The 19,517-nt window shown below is 41.1% G+C and overlaps 1 pseudogene; it reads right to left on the reverse strand.

The window, feature by feature from the left end:
* Window positions 1-13,377: 13,377 nt before the first annotated feature.
* Window positions 13,378-14,889, reverse strand: LOC149265688 (25S ribosomal RNA; annotated as a pseudogene).
* Window positions 14,890-19,517: the final 4,628 nt, after the last annotated feature.

Consider the following 19,517-nt stretch of genomic DNA (forward strand, 5'->3'; position numbering starts at 1 on the left):
TATTGATATATATCAGGTGCTTTTGTCATCTAGCTACTCCTTTGTCATCTTGTCTATACTTCATAATACTTATCACATGGATGCTTAATTTTACTTGATTGTTCCCATACTTTGATTTAGTAGCCCTTCATGACTTCATCATGAAATTGCTTCAACATCAAATGGTGCTTTTTTTGGATGGCTTCTTCATCATGACATCTTTGGAGAGTTGAATCGTTTATCTGAACCTTACTATCTCCAAGGCCTGCGTAGGTGTCAAGGGTCCTTTGATATTTTTCTTCCTTTGTTAGAGTTGCCATGCGTTCTTTCGAGAGATGTTGAGGAATCTTGTCAGATAGTGATTCTTTGTGACCACGATGTTCTTCACATGCTTTATCTCTTTCTTCATTTTCTTCTTCTTTGATTAGTCAACCACCTTATACTCCTTATGAGAGCACTTCTTCATGTTGACCTTTAATGCATTGTAGCACATGCCTCCAAGAATATCGTTGGCAAAAGAGATCCTTTTATTCTTGATCATGATTCTAGAACTTTTCCCATGACCTAATATATATGTTGACATGACTTAGACTTTGATGCACTGATCCGATAATGAGATCTTAGACAATCATTAAGGTATTACAGACTCATGTGCATGGATTTTCCTATGTTACTTTGTGCAATGGATCAATAAGATTGTGAAATACATAGACAATGAAGTAGTTAAAGAACATAATAGACAACACACATAAGCACAACAAGTTTAATAAGGAGTTCACATAACACTCCTGGGCTACATCTCCTAGTCCAGCCTTAAGTGGTGACCTCTCTATTATGTCTTCAAAAACAGAGTTTTTACAAAAGTATGAGCTCAATTTGAGTCTCAACACAACAAATACAACAACAAGAGTTTTGCTTGAACCGCTCAAGACTCTCTGAGTACACAAACTCTCTCTATTAATCTTTGTCTTTGTCTTTGCTTTGTCTCAGCACTGCCTATCTCTGTTTTCTCTCTGTATGTGGCTTTAAAGCCAATCGGCACTGTCTGTTCATTTCTCCTTCTCGGGTTCTTTGGCTTCCCGACCTCTGTCTACTCAGATCCCCCTCTGAGCATTAGCAATCATTGAAAAATGCTTTCAGGGATGGTGGCCACTTGTTCTGTAACAGAATGGGTCATCGGGCCTTTGAAATTCCCAGAAATTGCATTCTCTGTGTTCACAGAGAAACACATTAAAAACTATGAAAAATCATCAAACTTTCATTTATCGGATTTGAAATGTTATCAATTCCGCCTTATAACTCCTATTGGGTCCACTTGTATATCGACATCTCATCTCCACCATTGATCTAGGAGATCCAGATCCAATGGATGTGGTTCGTTTTGGGTGGCTCTTCCATTCAAGGGTTAACTGCTCGATAAGGGTGGTTTTCTCTCTCCTTATCCTAGACTCGTGGCAGTCAGTGTATGGGATCAGGCGAAGCACGAACCAAACCACTTACCGCCTTTGGCCCGCCCGAAATCCCGCTTATATCGTGATTTCCCTTTGTATTTAAAAATACATTAAAACATTGAAAAACCCCATAAAATGGCTTTATCAGACTTGAAATCATATATAATAGCATTAATAAACCCTTTCGGGTCTGGTTTCATCGCATCAGTGCTTTTTGCTTTGTATTTCGTTTATTTAATGAAAAATTCAAAATACAAAGGAAAACCATGTTTTCTGGATCTCAAAATATATATAATATCATCTATATTTTCATTGGGTTTAGATGACGCAAGCCATATGTATATCAGCCCCACTCCATTGTAATGTGCCAACGCGATATTGTGATGTGATTGATCGCAATCGCATATCGCACATACCCCGGGCCGTTGTAAGCACTCCTTTGTATTTTCCGATAATGATACTGCGATGCAACTTGGGCCGTCGATCTACATGCTTGATAAATGGTCCTCATTAACTCCACTGATCACTATCGCAAGTTCCATATGGTGTGCTATGATATCCTTCACCTGCCACTACCGATTGCAATTTGCCGATCAGATCTAGATCGTTGATCGGCTAGATCTGACGGCTCCAATACAAAGTTGTTTTAAACCTCTGAAATCCGACTTTTAACAGGTTCTTTTTCTACGATATTTTTGAATGTTTGAAGACTTAGAGGGTTTTCTAGGATCCATTTGGATCATGCCTTCCCACTAAAAAGGCTTTTGGACCACCAAAAGTTGGTTTTTAAGGGTCAATCAAGTGAGGATACAGCTTCCTCACTTGTCCAATCTGTATCCATCTTGCACTACTTGGTTTTGAATCTTTGAGTCTGATTCTGAGGTACTAAACATCCCTTCTGCGTGTAGTTCTCACCTTCCTGTCCAAAACTGTATCTTCCTGCAACTCATTGAGATACTCAGGCAACAGATCATCAATAGAAGGCAACTGACTTTGCTCTTCAGGATCTTCAATCAATGAAGATTCATATAGTCTCAAGTTCTTTGCATTAATAACTGAATAGATATGCATATAAGCTAGAAAATCAAGGAAAAAAACATTCTCACTAATTTTCTCAAGTATCTTTAAAGGCCCATACCTTATTGGCTTTAGATTCTTATCTTCACCTTGCATTCTGTCTTTGCTGATGTACAGCCTGACTTGATCACCAACTTGGAAGCTATGCTCAATTCGATGCTTATCATGCCTTGCCTTGTACTTGGCTTGGATATTTTCCAGCTGTTCCTACACTGCCTGGTGAATTTCTTGAATTTGTTCAATGAACTTGGTTACTTTGTCCACATCACTGTGTCCATCAACTGCTATGTCTTTACTAAAGACAAAATCCAAGGGAGACCTTGGTATAAAACCAAAACAAGTCTCAAAAGGAGATCTTTGTGTAGAAAAGTGCTTAGCACGATTGTAAGCATGTTGCACATAACATAAATTTTCATCCCAAAGCTTGGGATGCTTGTTTCAATAGCACCTGAGCAACTGGATCACTGTCCCATTGACCACCTCTATTTGGCCATCTGTTTGTGGATGAAATGTTGTGTTCTTCTTCAATCTGGTGTCCATTAACTCCCATAGACTTGACCAAAACTTCCCAACAAATCGTGAATCTCAATCAGAGACAATAGAAGTGGGTAACCCAAAATGAAGCCATACATGCTGAAATAAAAACTTTGTTGTTTGTTCAGCTGTAATTTGCTTATTACAAGGTATTAAAATACACATCTTTCTGAACTTGTCCACAATAACATATAAATAGTCATGACCTTTTCTAGATTTTGGCAGTCCCCCAACAAAGTCCATGGAAACACTTTCCCAAGGATGAGAAGGAACTGGAAGTGGAGTGTACAAGCCTAGTTTTCTATTGTTGGGCTTGCTTTTAGCACACATGTTACACCCTTTAATATATCTAGAAATTGTTTCACGCATTCTTGGCCAATAACAAAACCTTTGTAGCTGTGCAACTATTTTACTTACCCCAAAATGACCTGATATTAGAGAAGTATGTGCTTCTCGAATTATGTTAACTCTTTCAGTTTGAGGAATGCATAACTTTCCCAAGTGATACAAGAGTTGGTCCTTAACATGATAATCCAATTCTTCTACTTTTTTTCCATGACTTAAAGTTGCATATACATCTTTAAAATCTACATCTTGAGCATATTGTTCAATGTAGCTTTCATGCAATACTGAATTATGTTTAAGTATAGTAGATGCATTTATGATTGGTATGGATAACATATCTGCAACCTTATTATGTATGCCTTTCTTATATCTCATGATAAGATGAAACTGTTGTAGGAACCCCATCCACCTATAGTGTCCTTATTGCTGCAATTTAGTTTGTGAGTGCAAATATTGAAGTGGTTGATGATCAGTATGTATAACTGTTTCTTTGCCCATTATGTAATGTTTCCACTTTTTCACACTCTGTACTAATGCATACAATTCTTTATCATATGTGGGATACTTAACTACTGCAGAATTAAATGTCTCATAATGATAACATATGGGTTTACCATGTTGCATAAACATTGCTCCCATGACATAGTCACTGGCATCTGTTGCAATGTCGAATGGTCTTCGAAGATCTAGCAATGCTAGTACTGGTGTTGTACTAATTTTTTTCTTTCAAGGTGTCAAAGGCTTTATGTTGTTTGCCTCCCCACTGAAACACCTTGTTCAATCCTGTCAAAGCATATAAGGGAGTTGCAATCAAGAAAATGTTAGCAATAAACTTTCTTTGATATTGTGCTGCTCCTAAGAAGCTCCTAACTTCTGTAGCAGATTTGGGTTTAGGCTAGTTCACAATGACTTCAACCTTAGAGGGATCTATCTTCAATTCACCACCCCCTACAATATGACCCAAATAATTCAAAGATGTTTTTCCAAATTCACATTTTGATAACTTCACATAGAGATTTTCTTTTTTCAAAACATCTAGAGTCTACTTTACATGCTTCAAATGTTCTTCCCATGTTTTACTGAAAACAAGAATGTCATATAAATATACAATTACAAAATCATCAATAAAAGGTCTGAGTACATCATTCATAACTCTCATGCAAGTGGTAGGAGCATTAGTTAAGCCAAAATGCATAACTAGCCATTCATACAGCCCTTACTTTGTTTTGAAAGCAGTCTTCCATGCTTTTCTGCAACTCTGACTTGATGGTAGCCACTACGCAAGTCCACTTGGAAAAGTAAACAGCTTCTTTCAACTAATCCAATAGATCATCTATGTGAGGAAGAGGATAACGATTCTTGATCGTTATTTTATTCAGTGCTCTGTAAGCAATGCACATCCTCCACGAGCCATCTTTCTTTTTAATCAAGACAATTGGAGATCCACATGGTGATGTGCTTGGCCTTATGAACCCTTTGTCGAGCAACTCCTGTACCTAATTCTTGATCTTTACATTCTATAAAGTAGATAACTTGTACATTCCGATGTTAGGCAATGGAGCATCTTGCTGCAAATGAATATCATGTACGATTTCCCTTTTGGGTGGCAAACCTTTAGGTTCTTGAAATAGGATATCATATTCTGAAACAACTTTTTCTAAATCAACTCTCTATTTAGCGTCACAGCCTTCAAATACATTGGTTTTATCAGGGTTCTTTTCCTTTACAGCCATTAGTAAAAATTTCTTGCATGAATTTACAATTCTTTTCATCTGCCCTGAGTTAATGACAGTGTAGTTATTTTTGAGCTAATGAGCTCTTGCAATATGTTCTATTCCATCCTTTGTGAGTTGATACTTATTTTCAATTCTATATAAATGGCTTTTCTATCATACAAGTAAGGACTTCCTAAAACAATACCACATATATCCAATGGAACTATATCTAACTCAACCTCATCTACAAAAGTTGACCCAAAAGCAAACCTAAGTTTACATTGCCTAGTCACTTGTAGCTTTGTTTTATCACATACCCAACCTAATGGATATGGCTTCTTGTGAGGTGTGGTTAGTAGTCCCAACTTCTTTACAATTGCTTCAGAAATCAAGTTTACTTTTGAATCACTATCAAACAAATTATCAATCTTTTGATGCTTGGAAATAACTATAATATGAAAAAGTTCATGTTTTTTCCTCTCATTTTCTTCATTACCAATAGATTGTGAAAAATTACTAGTAGATGCTTCAGAATTTTTACCTTTTATTCCTATGGTTGTGATTGTTGTTTCATCACCTGAGTCTGACCCCAAATCTTTCTGAATAGTAGCAACAATCTTCTTCTTCTTTCCATCGAACTTCTTGGGTTTCAGCTCCGAATGCAAAGACCAGCAATGTTCATCATCATGTCCAACCTTCTTGCAGTGAGTGCATGAAGATTTGTCTTTCTGTATAGTGTTTCCCTTCCTCTCCTTCCATTTCTGCTTCCTCCTTTCCTTTTTCTTGCTTGCAGTGGGTTTTGATGATCCCCCAATCTCTGGGTTCACATTCTTACCTCTAGCCTCTAGATGTGTAGCCTGAATGGATACCTCATCTATGCTAGTGGGGTTAAACATGAGAATGGTGTGCCTCAAATAGCTATGTAGACCACCTATATACTTTAACAAAGTTTCAGGTGAGTCTAGAGAAATTCCTAGAATTAAAGCACTTTTTCTAAATTCCTGGGTATAGCTTTATACGCTTTTCCCCTTTACTTGGCAAAGAGTTTGCCAACTCATCATTGCTTGCTGCATATAAGCTAGTGGATAGAATTTTTTTTTAATGGCAGAAACAAACTCCTTGTAGAAAGAATTTTACCATGCTTCTTCAAAAAATCTTGTGTCCTACCTTCCCACCACACTAGGGTAGTTCCTCCAAGGCAAAGGTTGGTCAACTGAATCTTTCTCCTTTCTGAATCGATGTTCTACACCCTGCAATATACATCAATCTGTCTAATCTAGTTATCTAGTGTTTTTACATTTAATTCTCCATCATATATTGGCAAATCAAATTTTACATCTAATTTAATCAAAGGGCTAGAAGGAGGTTTTGATAGTGGAGGCTCTTTCCCTTTCCCTTTTCCTTCTAAATGGCCATCTAGAAGAGGTTCCTCTATTCCTTTGTCTTGTTTGGAGGTTGAAGTATCTTCACCTCGGCCTTTCTTAAATTCTCAATACATCTCTTCTACCATGGCTCTCATGGTCATGAAATTGTCCATGAACTGAGAGTCTGATTCCAAGGGAATTTCTTCTGCCATTTTCCTCCCAGGATAGACTCTTCCTATTTCTGGCTTAGTCTCAACCAGTTCTCCTTCTACTAATTTGAGCTTTGACCTAGTTAGCATTCAACAATCTAGCACAATCTTCTCTAACCTTAGCAAACCTAAAGCTCTGATACCACTTGATCTGATAATGAGATCTTAGACAATTATTAAGGTATTACAGACTCATGTGCATGGATTTTCCTATGTTATTTTGTGTAATGGATCGATAATTTTGTGAAATACATAGACAATGAAGTAGTTAAAGAACATAATAGACAACAAACATAAACACAGCAAGTTTAATAAGGAGTTCACCCAACACTCCTGGGCTTCATCTCCTGGTCTAGCCGTTAGTGGTGACCTCTCTATTATGTCTTCAAAAACAGAGTTTTTACAAAATTATGAGCTCAATTTGAGTCTCAACACAACGGATACAATAACAAGAGTTTTTCTTGAACCCCTCAAGCCTCTCTGAGTACACAGACTCTCTATATCACTCTCTGTCTCTGCCTTTGCTCTATCTCAGAACTGCTTGTCTTTGTTTTCTCTCTATCTATGGCTTTTAATCCAATCAGTGCTTTCTGTTCATTTTTCCTTCTCGGGCTCTCTGGCTTCCTGACCTTTGTTTGCTCAGATCCCCCTCTAAGTGTTAGCAATCATTGCTAAACGCTTTTAGGGATGGTGGCCACCTGTTCTGTAACGGAATGGGTCATCGGGCCTTTAAAATACCCAGAAACTACATTCTCTGTGTTTACAAAGAAGTACATTAAAAACTGTGAAAATTTGCCAAACTTTCATTTATCGGATTTGAAATGTTATCAATTCCACCTTATAACTCCTATCGAGCCCATCTGTATATCAACATCACATCTCTACCATTGATCTGGGAGATCCAAATCCAACGGCTGTGGTTCATTTTAGGCGACTCTTTCGTATGGGGGTTAACCACCCGATAAAGGTAGTTTTCTCTCTCCTTAGCTTGGACACATGGCAGCCAGTGTATGGGATTGGGCAAAGCCCAGCCCAAACCACTTACCACCTTTGGCCCGCCCGAAATCCCGCTTATATCGTGATTTCCCTTTGTATTTAAAAATACATTAAAACATTGAAAAACCCCGTAAAATGGCTTTATTGGACTTGAAATCATATATAATAACATTAATAAACCCTTTCGGGTCCAGTTTCATCACATCGGCACTTTTTCCTTTGTATTTCGTTTATTTAACGAAAATGAAAAGTACAAAGGAAAACACTATTTTCTAGATCTCAAAATATGTATATATAATATCATATATATTTTCATCAGGTCTGACTGTCGCAAGCCATATGTAAGTCGGCCCAACTCCATTGTAATGTACTGATGCGATATTGCGATGCAATTGATTGCAATCGCATATCGCACATACCTCGGGTCGTTGTAAGCGCTCCTTTGTATTTGCCGATAGCGATACTGCGATGCAACATGGGCTGTCATTCTGCGCACTTGATCGACGGTCCTCATTGACTCCGCTGATTTCTATCGCAAGATCCATATGGTGTGCTCCAATATCCTTCACCTACCACCACCGATTTTGATTTGCCGATTGGATCTAGATCGTTGATCGGCCAGATCCGACGGCTCTGATACAAAGTTGTTTTAAGCCTTCGATAAGCTTGTTTTCACTACTTTCTCCATGTTTTTGCCTCTCGATAGTGTAATCCAACTTTTTCATAGGTTCTTCTTTTGCGATAGTTTTGAATTTTTGAAGACTTAGAGGGTTTTCTAGGATCCATTTGGATCATGCACACATACCTCATCTTGATTATTCTTTTACCATCTCAGCTTTATTTGATAGTTCTCCTCGATTAGTGTATCTTTTCTCGCTTCATTTGCTCTCACCTATATATCATCCTTTTTGGAATCCCATAAATGGGATTCCCAGTGGGACATCTGCCCTTATGTACGAACCTTCTTTTGAAGATTCTGTCAAAGGATCTTGAAGACCCTTATCTTTCAAATGTTTCTTCCTTTGATGATGGAGGCCTTCTAAGAATTTTAATCATGATCAATCATTTTTTCATTGTGGATGAGGTCCTATAATAGGTATGCTCCTTCTATATGAATATATTGAGCTATATCTACACCATGCTCCTATATTCTAGAAGATATCTTTAACCATGGAATCTGTTTTATTTCTATACGCTCCTATACTACTCAAAACTTTGAAAGAAGACTTTAAGCAAAGAGGTTGACTTATTCATAGTACAGATCTAGAGGATCTTCCTTTTTTTACTTCTTGTCTTGTTCTTTCACTTATTGAATTACATGAGCTTCTTCCCTTTTTCTCTTGTTGTTATTTTCCTTCTTAAGTTTAGGATAATTCCTTTTATAGTGTCCATATTCTTGGCATCCAAATCATTGGACTTTGGACATGTAGTGGTCCCAACCAATTTGTTACTTTCCTTGCAAAAAGACATTAAGGTATACTCAGAAGGGGACATATACATACTTGATAGAATTTGAGATGTAGTGAACTTTCTTTATTCTTGAAGGCTTGATGGCTTTCCTTCCTTAGATCTTGATGTTCTTCAAGTTGTTTTCTTCAAATGGACTTGCTTGATGATGAGATTTGCTTAATGACTTGACTCATAGCGCCTTTCCTTTTTGAGGATGGTGTAGCTTAATTTAGGTCCCTCTTTGATCTGTTCTTCTTGTATGTGCCTTTATACAAGGTTTTTCTTCTTGCTTTGTGGTCTTCCATGATGAATGATAGATGGTAGAACTTCTTGCCCTTGATGTGATTGAGACTTCTTGGCTTGATGCTTCAACCTTGTAGATGTTCTTGAGATTCCCTTTCCTTGATGTGTCACCTTAGCTCTAATACTGTGTTGAAGAATTTGGGGCAATGGGATATAGTAGGATTCTTCTAGACTTGATAACAATTTGCAAAGCTCTTTTACAATTTATCTTGTTAGCTTAATCTTCTTCTCTTCTTATTAATGCATGTGTGTTTACTTCATAAAATTGGTGCCAAAAACATAAGAACAAGAAAGCAATATGTGGCTCTCTGCCAGGGCAAAACCTCTCTCTCTCAGAGAGGAAAACCCTTTCGTAAATTTCTCTTATTGAAGCTTCTTATTGATCAATGCCAAACCCTAGACCCTTGAAAAGAATATCCTCCAAGCACAAGTCAAGTCCTTCCTCCTCTTTGCACTTTGTTTCTCTAGCACTTCGTTGCCCAGCACTTTGTTGCCCGGCACTTCATCCTTCTTTTAACTTTTGATAGTCCTTGGTAGACTATCTCTAGAAGAGACTCCAACCTTTGATCCTTAGTGAGATCCTTTACCAATGAAGAAACCTTCATTCTCTTGACCAATCGAGCATTTTTCTTGATGTGAGGTTGTAGACTCAATGTCTGTGTGCTTGGGCCATGACTTCCGTCATGGGAGGGACACAGAATCACCAATTTTAATGCACCTGGGTGATTTCCATCGTGACAAGACATGGAAACCCCAAATTTCCCCCACTTATGAGGCTTTCGACAAGGTGAGACATGGAAACCTCGGGTTCCTCGCAATTTGGTGACTTTTGTCGAGGAGGGATCGAGAGACCCCATGTCACGCCCCTATCCTAGTGGTAGTCTTCCAACCACACATAAGTGGGTGTGGCATTGCCATACTTTTTCCTTTTACCAATACTTGAGTACACGGTCTATGCCTACTTCAACACTCAGTCAATTTTCTAGTAAGTGTTCATAACAATGCAGCGAAAACAACTTATCATCAATTTATCTTCTTCAATTATTGTTTCATCCCGTGGTGTCATGTGGTCATGTTGCATTTCTTGCAACCTGCAAGACACAACTCCACACTTGAGCTCTGATCGGTGTCACCCGTGCCCAAGTATGCCACCTTTCCACCTAACTTTCCGTTCCGCGACACCCAAACTCTGCCTGTTAGTGTGGGCCATAGTGAGGGTGCATGGCCCCCACGCAATGCAGCCTGCTTGGTCGGTGAATAACCCGACCCGCTCTTCCTGTCTGCACTACCAAGTCTGACCCTTTGCATTAATCTGCCTGTCGTTGTGGCCCTTTTACCCGCGGCCTTCTCTTCCTTCTGTTTTCACCCAACTCCTTCCTTTGCACTTGTTCTGCGATGTGGAAGTCTAAGTTTGATGTCCCTTGGTCGAATGTCATCCTCCTTACTTATACACATCCTTTTGCCAAAGGGGCGTGTCTCTCGGGAATAACAAGGGTCGGCTCCATCATCATGTATGCCTAGCCGACTTGCCACATAACCTCGATACACCTAGTTCCAATGAACCACCGTGTCCCTTCATGTGCATCATCGCACCCATGGGTCGGCTACAACACTTAGCTGATTACACCCATTCATGCACGTCACACACCTGCCCGCGTCCTAACTCGTCCACACATGGTCACCTCTTTCATTCGGGCACCCAACATGGGTCGCCCCCATGCCTTCCGCCGGTGACTCACCCATTGTGCACGTATCAAGGGGCGGGAGCCCTGCCCAACATGGTGCACCTAATATGAGTGCGCCCATCACTTTCGCACATAAGCAAATGTAGTGCCAAGTCTTCACATATAGCCGAAAGCTCACCCAAGTCACATTTAACCGAATGTTAGCGCCCATCACACATCAAGGCATGCCCATACTAAGGGTTTAGTTTTTAGACTCTCTCGGGCACTCTCGACTTGAATACCTGACACTCGAGGCCCCCCTACGTGGTAGAGGTTTCCGGCTCGATGGGACATGGAAACCGTAGATTTCGTGCACTTGGGCAGATTTCGTCAAAGCGGGGTAGGGAAATCCTGCTTTCCCCGCGCTTGGATGGCTTCTGTCACAACGAGGCATGGAAACCCCAAGTTCTAGAGACAAGCTAGGTAAGCGGTTTCCACCAAGACGCGAAATGGAAACCCTGAGTTTGCAAGACTTGGGCAGTTCTTCATCATGCCGCAACATGGAAACCATGAGTTCCATAAACTTGGGCGATTTTGGTCATGTTGTGAAATGGAAACCCAAGGTCCCTATACTAGTGATGCAGTTTTCACCCGAGCAGGTTATGGAGACCCAGAGGTTCCTAGAATTAGGTAGTTTCCCTCATGCCACAAAACACAAGCCCCCGAGTTCCACGAACTTGGGTCATTATTTGTTGTTCCACGACATGGAAACCCGAGTTCCTTGCACCAAGTTCATGGTTTCTGTCGTGGTGGGACATGGAAGACTCGAGTTTCCCATAATTGGGTGGTTTCCGTCATGCCACGGAATAGAAAGCCCCATGTTTGGTAGACTTGGGTAGTCATTCCCTGTCACGTGATGACATGAAAACCTAAAGCTCCCAAAAATTGGGCAACCATTCCCTATCGCGTGATGATATGGAAACCCAAATCTCCCCAAACTTGAGCAGTTGTTCCCTCTCGCATGATAACATGGAAACCCGAAGCTCCCTAGACTTGGGCAACATTTTTAGCCATGACGCAACATGGGAACCCTGTGTTTCCCAAAATTGGGTAGCAATTTTTGTTGTGATGCGAAATGGAAACCCCGTGTGTCCACTTACTTGGGTAGCAGTTTCCATCGTGTCGCGAAACAGACACCCCTAGTTCCCCAAACTTTGGTGGCTTTCCATCACCCCACAACATGGAAATCTGAATTTCCACAGAATCTTGGGTGATTCAAGGCATGCCACGACATGGAAACCCCCAAGTTCCTCACGCCAGGGTGAGACATGGAAACCCAAGGTTTCCTAGACTTGGGTAGTTTCCATTGATGGTTACGGTCACACCGTGACATGGAAACTGCAAGTTCCCCAAACTTAGACAATGGTTTTGAAACACCCCAAGTTCCCCAGACTTGCGAGCTGGTTTCCATCATCATGGAAACCCCAAGTTCCCTGTGTTGGGTCTTTGTTGAAAACCCTAAGTTTCCATCGTGCCGTAAAATATGGAAACCCGGAGTTCCATCAACGATAGGACATGGAAACATCGAGTTTTCCCAGACTTGGGCACTGCCAGTTTCGGCCGTGGCGTGACATGGAAACCCCAAGTTTCCCAGGCTTGGGCATCTGGGCGCGACATGGAAACCCCAAGTTTCCCTAGGTTTTGGCACCAGAACGTGACATGGAAACCCCATGTTTCACAGATTTTGGCACCGGGGCATGACATGGAAACCCCAAATTTTGGGCACCAGGGCGCGACATGGAAACCCCAAGTTTCTCCAGCTTTGTGTGCTGGGGTGTGAGGTAGAAACCCCAAATTTTGGGCATCGGGGCGTGACATCTAAACCCAAAATTTTCACCATCGGGGCGTGAAGTGGAAACCCCAAATTTTGGGTGTCGGTGTACGACATGGAAACCCCAAATTTTGTGTGTCGAGGTGCGACATGGAAACCCAAATTTTCCCGGGCTTCGGCGCCTTTTTCGTTGCGATGTGGAAACCCCAAATTTCAGGCACCGAGGGTACATGGAAACCCCAAATTTTGGGGGCCAAGGCGCAACATGGAAACCCCAATTTTCTGGGGCTTCGGTGCCTCTTTCATCGTGACATGGAATCCCCAAAGTTCCTGCCCCCAAGCAAAGAATTTCTAAGATATGAGCAATAAAAAAAAATTCATTTGGAGGAAGAGGCAAAGGCACAAGAGCAGGAGAGTTGTCTGGATTTGTTTGAATAATGTGTGACAAGAGTGAAGCTTTGAATCGAGGTGACCATGGGCTGAATCTCAGTGGATCATGGTAGCAGGGCCACTCTGCACTTACAATACCCCGTTGCGTATTTAAGTCGTCTGCAAATGATTCTTCTCAATGACTGTTTGGAATTGAACTTCAAAGCTACCCTAACCGAGATGCTTCACAGTCGCGGTTTGCAAATGATATGGGCCCCTAGGGGTGACAAAGCGATGCCCCTACTACGGGTCGAGATACAATTGAAGAGTGACACGCATCGCTTCTAGCATGGATTTTGACTTAGAGGCATTTAGTCATAATCCAACACACGGTAGCTTTGCGCCACTGGCCTTTCAACCAAGCGCGATCATCAATTGTATGAATCAACAATTCCTATTGTACTAAGTTGAATTACTATTATGGTGCAGTTCATCAGTAGGGTAAAACTAACATGTCTCATGATGGTCTAAACCCAGCTCACATTCCCTATTGGTGGGTGAAAAATAAAACACTTGGTGAATTCTGCTTCACAATGATAGGAAGAGCCGACATCGAAGGATCAAAAATGAACGTCACTATAAACACTTGGCTACCACAAGCCAGTTATCCTTGTGGTAACTTTTCTGACACCTCTAGCTTCAAATTCCAAAAATCTAAAGGATTGATAGGCCACGCTTTCATGGTTTTTATTCGTATTGAAAATCAAAATCAAATGAGCTTCTACCCTTTTGTTCCACACGAGATTTTTGTTCTCATTGAGCTCATCTTAGGACACCCGCGTTATCTTTTAACAGATGTGCCACCCCTACCAAACTCCCCACCTAAAAATGTCTTCCACCTGGATCGACCCACCGAAACGTGCCTTAAGGCCAAAAACAGGAGCAGTTCCCCATCTTTGCACTATGGAATAAGTAAAATAAAGTTGAAAGTAGTTTTATTTCACTTGCGCCCAAAATGGCTCCCACTTATTCTACACCTCTCAAGTCACTTCACAAAATCAGACTAGAGTCAAGCTCAACAGGCTCTTCTTTCCTCGTTGATTCTGCCAAGCTCGTTCCCTTGGTTATGGTTTCACTAGATAGTAGATAGGGACTGTGGGAATCTCGTTAATCCATTCATGCACGTCACTAATTATATGATGAGGCATTTGGCTACCTTAAGAGAGTCATAGTTACTCCTATCGTTTACCTGCACTTGGTTGATTTCTCCACTTTGACATTCAAAGCACTGAGCAAAAATCACATTGCGTCAAAATCTGCAAGGACCATTGCAATGCTTTGTTTTAATTAAACAATCAAATTCCCCTTATTAATACAAGTTCTGAGTTGATTGTTCACTGCCTAGGGAAAAGCCCCCGTAGGGGGAATTATACACCCCTAGCCCAATCAGCACACGACTGCCCACCCTCTCCGTGAGAGCATCTTAGGTAGACTATCAAAAGCCCACGAGTTGAGGGTGTAGACCCCTAGGCCCAACCCTTGTTGATATTGAAACAAGATGATGGAGCTTAGTGAAAAGAGTCGCCTTCACTAAGTGGGCCCGCAGGCAAATTATGGCGCAAGTTCTATTTTTGGATCACAGCAGGGATGATAACAGCAGGTTTGACCACAGTAGGGATGATCATAGTAGGGATGTTCACAGCAGGAGTGACCACAGCAGGGATGATCACAGCAGGAGTGATCAAAGTCTATTTTTAGACTGGCTGTCAAAATAGAAAAGTCAAATATTATTGTCTCATAATAATATTTGGACTATAAACTTGATCTTATTCTCTTGGAGCACTTCATTTTGAGCTACAGATGTGGCACATGCAGCTGTCAGAAGGAAGTACGCTTTCTTTGTGGGTCATTTGAGTTGTTGCATGCATGACTTCAGTTAGAACTCAATCAGTTGAGTTTGGTGGAGTTGATTGTGGAGTTGATGGAGTTGTGTTCAGTTTGACTTGGTTAAACTAGTTTTAATTAGTCTAACTGCAAATAGACTAATGATGAGTTGTTAAAATAATTATTAACTCATAATGCAACTATAGAATACATCAGTTAACTCAGTTGCATGTCAGTGCATGTACAATTCAACAGGGACAGGTGTTAGAGGATCAGATTGTAGCAATTTTGAATAATTTAACACATATTCAATGGAGATTATCCTGATCATGTACTATTACGGAATACATACACAATACATAAGCTCCTCTACGTTGATCATCAATATAGCAGCATCAATAACAATAAAACATCAAGAGCATTCACACATTAACACAGTATGTAACCCGGGGAAAGCTTACAGCTGAAAACCCCACACTATCTGTATATTAATGATTGAGAACATGTAACATTACAAAGTACAATGCTTATCACAAGCAATCCAGTACCAGCTCCACCTGTTACACACAATACAGCTAAGATCTGATCTCCAAATCTACTCCACTGCTTGCCTGCCTCCACTGCTCAATTCCTGCTCAAGAATGAATGAGAATGGTTTACCAAACTCGTATTTCACCTCCAAAGAATCACTCACACTGTGTAAGATGTGAGCAGAGGCTATAATATTGGGAAAATACATGAGCAAACTCATTGGCATACTCAATCCCTTGATTGTGCAAATCCTCATGCACAACTATAGTCACAACTAATAGCAATCTGATCCTCTAACACCTGTCCCTTCTAACACCTGTCCCTATTGAACTAAACATGCACTGACATGAAACTGAGTTAACTGATGTATTCTATAGTTGTATTATGAGTTAATAATTATTTTAACAACTCATCATTAGTCTATTTGCAGTTAGACTAATTACAACTATTTTAACCAAGTCAAACTGAACACAACTCCATCAACTCTACAATCAACTCCACCAAACTCAACTGATTGAGTTCTAACTGAAGTCATGCATGCAACAACTCAACTGACTCATAAGAAAAGCATAATTCCTTCTAACAGCTGCATGTGCCACATCTGTAGCTCAAACTAAAGTGCTCCAAGAGAATAAGATCAAGTTTATAGTCCAAATATTATTATGAGACAATAATATTTGACTTTTCTATTTTGGACAACCAGCCTAAAAATAGATTTTGATCACTCCTGTTGTGATCACTGCTGTTGTGGTCACTCCTACTGTGATCACTCCTGTTGTGGTCACTCCTGCTGTGATCATCCCTGCTGTGGTCACTCCTACTGTGATCATCCCTGTTGGGATCCAAAAATAGAAATTGCGCCATAATTTACCTGTGGGCCCACTTAGTGAAGGTGCCTCTTTTCACTAAGCTCCATCATCTTGTTGCAATCTCAACACATATTGCTATCGGTTGTGACTATAGTTGTGCATGAGGATTTGCACAATCAATGGGATTGAGTTATGCCAATTAGAATTGGCCAATACCAAGTGATTTAAGCCTCTGCTCACGTCTTTCCCAGTGTGAGTGATTCTTTGGAGGTAAATACGAGTTTGGTTAAACCATTCTCATTCATTCTTGAGCAAGTATTGAGCAGTGGAGGCAGGCAAGCAGTGGAATAGATTTGGAGATCAGATTTGAGTTGTATTGTGTGTAACAGGTGGAGCTGGTACTAGATTGCTTGTGATAAGCATTGTACTTTGTAATGTTACATGTTCTTAATCATTAATATACAGATAGTGTGGGGTTTTCAGCTGTAAGCTTTCCCCGGGTTACATACTGTGTTAATGTGTGCATGCTCTTGATGTTTTATTGTTATTGATGCTGCTAAATTGATGATCAACATAGAGGAGCTTATGTATTGTGTATGTATTCCACAATAGTACATGATCAGGATAATCTCCATTGAATATGTGTTTATTATTCAAAATTTCTACATGGTATCAGAGTTGTTGATCATCAAATCTACTATTCAGGAAGTGTTTACATTCTATTTCTTCAGGCAGAGTCTGTAATCGGGCCAGGTAGCCTCTGGATTCATCTTTCCTTTGGAAGGTGAGATATCCGGTGAATGCCCATACAGTCAATATCTGTACGAGAAATATTGTGTTCTCACAAATCTTAGATCAAAGGCGATTGAGTTTGAGCTGGTGGAAATCGAATTTGCAGCAGTGTTGTTGAAATGTCTTTCAACGGATTACAAATGTTATTCCAAAGGAAGAGCGACTTGGCGCTCAAGGATAAACTCAGAAACAATAAGTGTGAGAATGGATCTTCATCAAAGGTATCTGATGAAGAGAATTTTGCTTTGGCTGCCAAAGCAAAGAAGGGGAAGAACGAGAAAGCTTCTCAGTCTGGTGCGAAAGGCAAGAAGCAGGACATGTCCAAGGTGAAGTGTTTTCACTGTCACCAGCACGGACACTATGCCACTAATTTTCCGCAGAAGAAGAAGATCAAGCAGGCTGTTGGATCTGCAGTAGGAGAGGCTCTAGCCTCGTAGTTTGAGCTTGATTTTTCATTGATTGCATGCTTGGTTTCAAGTGTGATGGGATCGGTGTGGTTCTTGGATAGTGGTGCGTCTTTTCACATGATGGGAGATCGAGATTTGTTTTCTGATCTGGAGGACAAAGATCTTGGAGTGCACATCGAGATGGGCGATGATGGTAGATACAGTGCGACCGGTATCAGTACCATTTCCTTTGAGAGGGAGTCTGGTAAACCCTTCGTATTGAAGGAAGTCATGCATGTTCCAGGATTGAAGAAGAATCTTATCTCTGTGGCGATGTTAGAAGACAAGGGGTATGATGTTTTTCTCAGCAAGGGAAAAGCTTTCCTGCGCAGCAAGACAACTGGTGAGACCCGGAAGATAGGGGTTTGAGTGAGGAACCTTTATCAGTTGCATGTAGGTGGATGCGCAACAATGGTAGGCAAGGCAAAAGGATTGGTGAGCCGGGATGATGGCGAGTTGTGGCACAGGAGATTGGGTCACCTTCACCATGGAGCCTTGAAGATACTGCAGCAGATCACTATAGGGCTTCCTAAAGGCACTCTTGCGTAGTCAGATCAGTGCAAGGGGTGTACTTTGGGGAAGTTTGTGAAAGCCACCTTTCATGAGAAGGATAGTCGTGCCATGATGATCCTTGAGAGAATTCACATAGACGTGTGTGGACCTTTCTCAGTTGCTTCGACAGCAAAACACAGGTATTTTGTGATTTTTGTTGATGATTTCTCTCGTAAGTGCTGGATCTTCTTCATGCAGAAGAAGAGCGAGACATATTCAAAGTTATGTGAATTCAAAGCACTGGTCGAGAAGGAGTCGAGGAAGAAGGTGAAGGCTCTTAGGAGCGATAATGGTGGTGAATATATCTCGGACGAGTTCAAGGGCAGAAGGGATTTGAAGAGAGCTCATAGCTCCCCATAACCCACAACAGAACGGGGTAGCAGAGCGGAAGAACAAAACGATTGTGGGTGTTGCATGGGCAATGTTGCATGATCAGGGCCTACCCCTTCACTTGTGGGCGGAAGCATGAAATACAACAGTTTATGTGCAGAACTGTTGTCCTCGTAGGATACTTGGCATGAGTACACTCGAGGAGGCTTATTCTGGTAAGAAGCCTGATCTTTCTCATTTGAGGATTTTTGGTGCTAACGTTTACATGCATGTGACAAAGGATGCTAGGAAGAATTTGGAGCTGACTGTAGAGGTTGGGATATTTGTGGGGTACACTGATACGCCCCAAAACTATCGTGTGTATTTTCCAGACAGTGGTAAAATTGTTGTGCGACGGGATATAAAATTTCAGGAGGAGAAAGTCATGAAGTGTTCACTTGAGAGGGAGTTACACTTGCATGCAGATGAGGAGCTATTAGTTCCTAAGGATGAGCTTCAGGACGTGGAGCAGCCACAGGACGAGGTTCATGGAGTGGAAGAGACCACTCATGCAGTGCCAACCATCAGAGGGCGAAAGCGCTTGACAGAAGCTGAGCGACTGGCTCAAGATGCAGAGAAAGTTGTAGGACCACCTACAGCCCAACGCAGGCAGAGGCAGTCACCTGATCGGTACACTGGATACATGGCTCTTACGAGCAAGTGTGTTGTGACTGAGCCATCCTCTTTCGAGGAAGCTGTGGAGGATCCCGCATGGGTAGATGCCATGGTGGAAGAGTATGATTCTATTGTCAGAAACAGTGCATGGGAGATTGTTCCTAGACCAGAAGGGAAATCAGTGGTGGGTTCGAGATGGATCTACAAAGTTAAGTAGGCAGCTGACGGGAGTG

This window comes from Pinus tabuliformis, chromosome 6 (genome assembly GCF_031772625.1).
Source record: "Pinus tabuliformis cultivar Carrire ecotype Pingquan chromosome 6, CPIR1, whole genome shotgun sequence".
NCBI classification, from domain to species: domain Eukaryota; kingdom Viridiplantae; phylum Streptophyta; class Pinopsida; order Pinales; family Pinaceae; genus Pinus; species Pinus tabuliformis.